This window comes from Chrysochloris asiatica, unplaced genomic scaffold, assembly GCF_000296735.1.
Source record: "Chrysochloris asiatica unplaced genomic scaffold, ChrAsi1.0 scaffold00092, whole genome shotgun sequence".
In the NCBI taxonomy this organism is placed as follows: domain Eukaryota; kingdom Metazoa; phylum Chordata; class Mammalia; order Afrosoricida; family Chrysochloridae; genus Chrysochloris; species Chrysochloris asiatica.
In genome coordinates, this window is record NW_006408610.1 from 8018796 (window position 1) to 8028091 (window position 9296).

At 41.9% G+C, this 9296-nt stretch overlaps 1 pseudogene; it reads left to right on the forward strand.

Moving 5' to 3' along the window:
* The first annotated feature begins 2244 nt into the window (after positions 1-2244).
* LOC102833534 lies at positions 2245-8215 on the forward strand (annotated as a pseudogene).
* Positions 8216-9296: the final 1081 nt, after the last annotated feature.

Genomic DNA, 9296 nt, shown 5'->3' on the forward strand with positions numbered 1-9296 from the left:
TGAACTGGCTGAAGAAATGAGACCCCTGAGCCCGAGACAAAAGTCGTTCCTGCTCCCTTTTCTCGTTGGTTCCCCTTGCCACATTAGTCCCCACGGGAGTGACTCGTGTGGGTGTAGGAGGATGCTGTGTAGGCACTGGTTTTGACGCACAGCTAAGGAACTCTGAGTTCAAGAAATTCAAATATTTTGAAAGGAAATGCTAAGTCAACCTGCCCAACCTTTGCCCTGTTCTTGTTAAGTGCTTTTGCGTTGGTTCCAACTGATAGCAGCCCTGAATAGGGTTTATGAGGAACAGCTGGTGAGTTTGAACTACCGACCTAATGGTTTACAGTTCCGTGCTGATCCTACAGTGCCACACCAGGAGTCCTTTGCACTAGAGGGAGATTGTATCTTCATTTCACCAGACAGTGAACAGACCTCCCTCTACCCTGAAAGGAGACAGTATCTCTACTTCCCAAGGCTGTTCCCTATATAAATATCCATGAAAAGATGTTGTTGTTGTTGTTGTTAGGTGCTGTCTAGTCAATTCCGACCCATAGTGACCCTGTATAGGGCTTCCAAGGAGCAGCTGGTGAGCTTGAACCACCAATCTTGCAGTTCAAATGACTTTGCAATCTGACATATTAGCCCACAGTGCCACACCAGGACTCCTTAGAAGATATGCAGAAGCACAAGGGGCCCATGGGGAACTGTCCTTCAATATCTTTTTTTTTTACTTTTTTCAAGTTTTTTTTTTTAATGTTTTATTGTGAAGTATATGATAGTTTACATGGGAGAACATTAGTTTTACATTCATTCTATCATATATCGTATCATTGCCATAGTTACAATCCCTTCCATGCATCATCAAGCAACCAAAGAGTATACCCTGCAAGCCTGCCCCCTACACTACCTCCCCTTCCCCACCCAGTCTTCAGCACACAGCCCCTCTCCCTCTCTGGATCTAAAGTCCCCAGCTGCTCCATCACTCCACATCATTGTCTCTGCCTCCATCTCAGGCATCACTGCTTCTCTGGGTAGGGTCCCGCTCTCAGCTCTTCTCCATTGATGGTCCACTCCTCCACTCCTAGACTGGAATGTTAATCACTCCCTTCCTTGTTATAAAACGTCCACCTTTACATTTCCAACCCTCACAATCAGTCCTGATAACAATTATTCACTACTGTATTACAAGAGACCCATCTGCATTTTATTTCATCAGCCTCGCCTAGACAGATTGGATACTACTCACTGGAGATTCTGCCTTCCTCCAGGCCCCCTGGCTCTAGGTTCCCTCATGAAAGCTTGTAAGCCAGTCGCTTCTTGCCTTTGTAGCAACGCAATTTTGGGTAGCCAATGTCCAAGTTGCCCATCCCTGTCTACTCTATGTGTGGAGGGGGTGGGAATGATTCTTGATGTAAGGATTTGTTCTCTCTTTTGAGCTACTGCATCCATAGGTATAGGTCAAGTTCATCAAATTGTATCAGATTACTCTTTTTTTCTTCTTCTTTCTTCTTCTGGTTGAGCTCTGATCATCCAGTTATTGAAGCCTATGTCAAGTGGGTATTATCTGCAAGTGTGGGTGTTCTGTTGCATATGCCCTCTCTTTTTATCAACTGCACGCTTCACTCTCCACATTGTAGGGCTTCCAATATCTATTTTTTGTTTTATTTATTTATGATATAATTGCATTGTGGTCAGAGCACTTTGTCTGTGTGAGATTGATTTTTAGGACTATCTATGAAGAAGGTTGGACAAGGACATCCCCAAGGAGACCAACACACATCCCAGAACCTGCATACCAAACCCCACACTTCATCTCCCTGCTTCAGAGAATGTTCCTTAAAGTTTTGGAAAAGAAATCATTCCCAGTGGTGGCAAACTTCTTGGGTTGCAATCCACTGCCATTGAGTGTTAGGGGAAGAAGAAAACGAAGGACAGGCCTTAGGGACTGCTAGTCATCATCTAGGTTTTCTCACCAGATTCTTAGCCAGGCCACTTTAAAACTGCCCTAGGATATTCACCCCTTACTCAAACCTACCATCCTCTCTACCCTCACATCTGGCATTCTAGGCTCTTGTTGCTAATTTCCCATAGAGAAATAGTGGGGCCAGAAAAGATCTTGCCAAGCAATGTGGAGACCAGGCAAGAGCAGCTGGTCCTCCATAGCTGACCTACTGCCCACTGCCTTCCTATCCCAGACTGCCACTGGCTCCTACACTGTCTTTGGTCTCTGTCTTAGGCTAGATTCTCTAAAGAAGCAAAATGAGTGAAGCTTGTGTATGTATATACAAAGAGAGGTTTATAGTCAAGAAACTGGTTCATGCCATTGTGGAAGTGGGCAAGTCCCAAGGCCATTGGTCAGATGGTAGGTAGAGGCTTCTGTCTCAAGTAGCTACAGGGCTGATGAACCAAGATTGACAGGTCTGATGTCAGGCAGGCAGGTCGGGCAGGTAAGATGGCTGACTGCTGACGACTCCCAGGATTGACAGGTAATAGATTCGGTCATTGGCTGAAGTCCAGAGGTTGGATGATGAGCCGGATGCCGGATCTAGACCCAGCAGAAAAGGAAAGGAATTTTGCCTGAGTGTCCAATATATTGAAAGCAGACCAACACCCCCAAGGAAGCTTCCTTTCAATCGATTGGCTGCTATAGCAGTTCCCGTTATGGTGAATTATTACATCTTAACTGCCAAACACTGACCCAGTCAAGCTGACTTGACGTAACGATCACATTCTCCTAAGGCCTTCTCATCATTTTTATGTTAGTTCCTTAGACCCTAGCTTTTCTCTCCTGTTAGTCCTGGTGTGGAGCTGTAGGGTAAGCACTGAACCACAAGGGTGGTTTGAACTGCAAGGTGGGCAGTTCAAAACTCTCTAGCCACTCCTCAGAAACCCTGTACAAGGTTGCTATGAATCTGAACCGACACAACAGCACTTAACAATAACAATACGTTTCTCACCCCTGGCTACAGGGTAGTGCAAATGATGCTGGGATCAGCTACTAACCAAAAGGTCTCAATCAACCCAGAGGCACCTTGGGGGGAAAACCCCCTGGGGATCTACTTATTAGAAATCAGCTATTAAAACCCTACGGAGCATAGCTCTTCTTGGGTACCCATGGAGTCACCAAAGGTCAGAGTTGATACATCAACTTAGGGCAACTGAGTTAACTGGAAGCATATTTAAAAACAAAAACAAAAACAGTGCCCAGACTCTGCTTTTAGGGATTCTAATAAAACTGATTCAAGGGAGGCTCCTGATTATCAATAGGTTTTGAGCTCCCCAGTGATTCAAATATTCAACAAAGGTTTCAATCACTGTCTCTAATTTCCTCTGGGTTGATTTTTGGAGTAAGGACCTCACAGTCCAGGTTTCTTAGCTTGGTTGATGGGAACTTGTTGTTGTCATGTGCCATCGAGTCGGAACCGACTCATAGTGACCTCATGCACAGCAGAACGAAACAATGTTCCATCCTGGGCCAACCTCACTACCACTGCCACACTTGAGTCCATCAATGATGCCACCTGGCTGATCCATCTTGTTGGGGGTCTTCCTCTTTTTCTCTGACCCTCCACCCTACCCAGCATGACATCCTTCTCCAGCGACTGTTTCCTCCGGACAATATGTCCAAAGTAGGAGAGACGACGCCTTTAATTTGTTTAATGCACAAATGATTGAACTCATATACTTAATAAGTTAATATTTCCAAAATGAGTTATTTTGATTATTTAGGTTGGTTATCATTTGATTAAATTGCCTTTAATAATTTAAAATGTGATCACAATCATTATGACTGATTACTTTGAACACTTCAAATATCATAAAGTTTTCATAAATGCAATGACTATAAAGTTTATTACTTTACTTAGACTAGAAGCCACTCTACAGCCTCAGAACAATGGACTTATTCATTTCTTTGATAATTTATGTGCTTGTTTTATACCTTCCTAGGGAATATTAGTATACTTATTTTAATATCTTCCTAGGGTTTCAGTAATATATTTTTATTTCTTCCCAGGGGTGGAGTAAGATTACTACACCCCAAGGAAAAAGTGTCTGTGATCAAGCCAGCCCGGGTAACAGAATCTGGAGGATCCACTGCCCATTTTCAGTCTGTCTCAGGATTCATCATCAGATACAACCCTATTGCGATGTTTTAGGACACACCTTCACTCAGGTTTAGTTCTTTTACTTCCTGGTGTCCTTTAGGAAGTGCTGGCTTTTTAAAGTCTCACTTTGCCAGCATCACCAAACCCAATGGCCTATCGGTATGACAGATTGACAAGGCCTGTTCCCTTTTAAATGAATTATGTATCTTTTTTGGTGTTGTATTCAAATTGTTGTGTTGTTAAGTGTCTTTGCGTGGGTTCCGACTCATAGCGACACTGTACAGGATATCCAAGGAGCAGCTGGTGGGTTTGAACTGCTGACCTTGTGGTTCACGTTCAGTGCTGAGCCCACAGCGCCATCCCAAGAGTCAGTTTTAAATGAGTAGTCTTAAGAGAAAATTAGGGGTTTTATTTCCTATGAGATGAGGCATTGAGTCTGGGGAGTATACATTTCCTCTGTAGAACATTTCAAAAGACTCTGTTGAATCCCCTGCTTAGTAATGTTGTGTGATCATGGATGCCAAATAAGTGTGGGATTTTCTGTCTTTCTAAATGACATGTGACACCTGGCACCAGTCAGGTCTGCCTCTATTTGGTATACAGTCCCTGGTTCTTTCTGGACTATTCACAGAGTCAGTTCCATAATTTACATTTTTCATCAGAAGCAAACATGTGAGTATATACTTACATATTTTAATATAAGAATAACTTAATGCTCCAAAATACCTCTTTAAAGTGTTGAAAAGGAAAGATGTCACTTTGAGGAGTAGGGTGCACGTGACCCAAGCCATGGTGTTTTCAGTCACCTCAAATTCATGTGAAAGCTGGACAGTGAATAAGAAAGACAGAAGATGAACCAATGTCTTTGAATTATGGTGTGAAGATTATTGAATACACCAAGGACTGCTGGAAGAATGAATAATTCTGTGTTGGAAGAAGTACAACCAGAATGTTCCATAGAAACAAGATGGTGAGACTTCATCTCATGTACTTTGGACATGTTATCCGGAGTGACTGGGCCCTGAATAGAGGCATCGTGCTTGGTAGAGAAAGCCCATCGGTGAGGAGGATCAACACAGTGGCTACAATGATGGACTCAAACATAGCAGTAGTTGTAAGGATGATACCACATCCACCAGCAGAAAGGTAGTGAGAGCCTCAGAACACACCAATATACAATCATCAATTAAATAGAAATAAGACTCCACGAGGTCTTAGAGAAAACAGGCAACTTCAACTTACCCGAGGAAATGAGACAGAGGGCTTTAAACAAGTGACCAAAACACAGAATCAAAAAATCTAGTACCAGAATTGGAACTACTTGATAAGGAATTCAAAAGCATGCAACTTAAGTACCTTCAATGGATTGAATGAATGATCACAGAAATTGCAGATGTAATCTAGGAACACATAGACAAAACTACAGAAAAATTCAGGAAACAAACTGACAAAAGGAAAAAAAAAAAGGGAGCTACACAAAAACATCAATTGGAAAGTCAGAAGATTAACACTAAAACTTAAGAAACAAATAACACACTAAAAGCGCAAAGAAGTAGAATTGAATCAATAGCAGATTCTTGAAGAAAAATCTCTCAATATTCATCTGCTAGAGAAGCAATCAGATAAAATAAGGAAAAAAAGAAGAAACCCTAAGATTTATATGGGACACTCTGTGTGTGATTGGAATTCTAGAACAGGAAGAAACAAAAAAAGAAACAACCGAGAGAATATTGTCCAAGAGTTGTTGGAAGAAAACTTCCCTACCATCATGAAAGAATAGAAGATAACCATTCAAGAAACTGAATGAACTCCAAGCAGGATAGACCCCAAAAGAAAAACACCAAGACATTGCAATCAAACTTTTCAAAACCAAAGACAAGGAAAGAGTCCTGAGAGCAGCTAAGGAGAAATGAAAAGTTACCTACAAAGGAGAACTAATAAGACTAAGGCCTGATTTCTCAGCAGAAACCATGCAGACAAGAAGACAATGGAATGACATATATAAAACTTTGAAAGAAAATAAGTGTTAACCAAGAATGATATACCCAACAAAACTGTCCCTCAAATACAACAGTGAAACTGTAAGGACTGAAACTTTACTTGACCAAACTTTAGCATGACTTCAAAAATTATCCAAAAGCACCTAGGCCTCCGCTTATCTATAGCATGACTAAACCCAGCTGCCAGGAAATATACAAGCAAAGACATTTCCCCTAAAGGTCATAACAGTTAGGTTAGGCCGCCCTAAAACATCATTGGAAATACCCCACACCTGCAAGAAAATGACAAATTGACCGCCAGAAACAATCCGCGTAAAGGTCAGAATACTTACTTTATGCCAAAACCAATCAGCTTAAAGGTTAATATGTTCAACCAATTGCAAAATGCTTATGCACTGTTGCCGAAATCTGCCTTGTGTAACCCTATAAAAAGTAATGAAACAAACAGATAGGGGTCGCCTTCATTTCCTAGTTTCAGGAGTGCTTGTGAAGGTTGACCCCAATGCGTTGGCAAATAAACCTCTTGCTTTTGCATCAAACTCGAGTCCTGTTGATCTTTTTGGGGTCTCCTACCAGAAAAGGCCATCTGGGGCCTAGCAAAACTAGGTCATTTTGAGACAAACAAATTAAAAGAATTTGTAAAAAGCAGACCAATCTTACAAAAAATTGTAAAGGGAGGTCTTTGGACTGAGAATCAACAATAGCAGACAACCTAAGACTAACATGCATGACAATATCACCTAGAACTCAACCCAGATATAAAAGTATTCCAAGTCAAACAGACCTACAAGGCTGAAAACAAAAAACCAGAGATAACAACTGCAACAACAACAAAACATTAAGTAAATAGAGACAATAACAGAGTCACAACATTTCCAAATGAAGAGGAAATCAAGTTGTTGTTGAGTGCCATAGAGTCATTTCAACTCAGAGTGATCCTGTATAGAGTTTCCAAATAGCAGCTGGTGGGTTTGAACCACTGACCTTGTGGTTCACAGTTCAGTGCTGATCCTAAAGCACCACCTCAGAAGTCTGTTTTCTAGTGCTGTCCAGTCTTTTCCGACCCATAGTGACCCTGTATAGGGTTCCCGAGGAGTGTCTAGTGAGCATGAACTGACCGCCCACTTTGCAGTTCAAACCAATTTTTCAGTCTAGTGTATTAACCCACATCAGAACAGCAATAATTAAAAATAAGCCTAGAAGTTTGTGCTGTGGTCCCTTGGATCTGTATCTTTCTTCCACAGTGTTTGGACAGAACAGATCTGGGGACTTCCCCCACCTCCAGCCTCAGACCACCTCTAACATCTTCTTTAGGCACAACCTCTTCTCCGGGACCATCTTCTTGACCACTCCCTGTTACCAGGACCAGCTAAACACCGTTTTTGTATGTGTTATTAGCTCCAAATCTTTGACCAACCATAAACTCTCAGATGTCAGAATTATTCTGCTGAAGCGGAGGCCGGCATTAACCATCTGGTTAATCTGCATATGCAGGCCCATTACACCTACCTCTCTCTGGGCTTCTATTTTGATTGTGATGATGTGACTTTGGAAGGTGTGGGACACTTCTTCCATGAGTTGGCAAAGGAGAAGTGCAAGGTTGCTGAGCATCTCTTAAAACAGCAAAACCAGTGTGGTGGTCACGCACTCTTCCAGGACGTGCAGAAGCTGCCCCAAGATGAGTGGGGAAGAACCCTGGATGCCATCGAAGCCACCCTGGCCCTGGAGAAGAACCTGAACCAGTCTCTTCTGGATCTGCATGCCGTGGGTGCTACCCACACAGACCACCAGCTCTGTGACTTTCTGGAGAACCATTTCCTCAATGAGGAGGTGAAATTTATCATGAAGATGAACAACCACTTGACCAACCTCCTAGGATGGCTGGTCCCCAGGCAGGGCTGGGCGAATACCTCTTCAAGAGGGTCACTCTCAAGCATGACTAGGAAGAGCCTGTGGAGCCCCGCACCCTGTGAAGGGCCTTCCAGCATTCCCTCGCTCTCCTCAAAACTTCTGCCTGAACCTTGCTCTCCAGCCAGAGGCAGCATAGTCATCACCCTGGAGCCCCTCTTCTCCCAAGCCGTGGTCCAAATGAAAACAATACAGCTTCCTTTTACAGCAACATAAATAAATAAAATAAACCTAACTGTAACCCTAAAAACTAGACCAAGTCTTATTCCTAAATAACACTGACAAAAATCCACAGCTAAATTTAAAATGTTGAACATTTTTACCTTAAGATTAGGAAGAAGATAACGATCATTCTTTGTTTCTATTACTATTTATTTTTGGCTGGGTTCTCCAGAGAAGCAAAGCTAGAGAAGATTATGTATGTATGCAGAATGAGTAGTTTATATCAAGGAAAAGGCTCACACCATTGTAGAGGTGGGAAAGTCCCAAGTTTGTTCCTCAGATGTCAGATTCAGATTGGGAAATCAGAAGGCAGGCAGGCAGATTGGGCAGGTAAGGTGCCTGACTGCTCATGACTTCCAGGGTCAGTAGGCAACAAGCAGGCCACTGGCTCAAGGTCAAAGAACTGGCGGTCAGGCGATAATCCAGATACAGAATACAGACCCAGAGGAAAACAAACAAGTTTTACCCAAGTGGTCAATCTAGTGGAAGCAGGTCACAACTCTGAGGAAACTTTCTTTCAATTCATTGGCTACTGAAAGTAGGTCTCATTATGGGGATGACTACATCTTAACTGTCAAACCACTGAGAATCCTGGTCCAGTCAAGTTGACACAAACCTTAATTATCATACTATTTGACAGTGAACCGTGCAATAAGGCAAGAAAAAGAAAGTATAAACATAGTGATTAGAAAGGAAGATGTAAAATTTTATTTGTAGATAAAATGATTTTTTACATGGAAAATCATGATATCTATAAAAAAACTATTGAAATTAGTATAGTTGTAGTATATAATGCCAATATACAAAAATTAATTGTATTGCAATGTATTGCAAAACCACACTGAGAATGAAATTTAAAATACTTTTTAAATGAAAAAAAACTCCTTATAAATAAGTTTATTGGGAATAAAATTTATACTGAAACCTACACAATCTTGCTGAAATAAAAATCTAAATAAATAAGGAGGTATATTAGGATCATAGGAGCTCTGGTAGCGTAGTGGTTATGAATCGGGCTGCGAACCGCAAGGTCCGCAGTTCGAAACTACCAGCTGCTCCGCGGGAGAAAGATGAG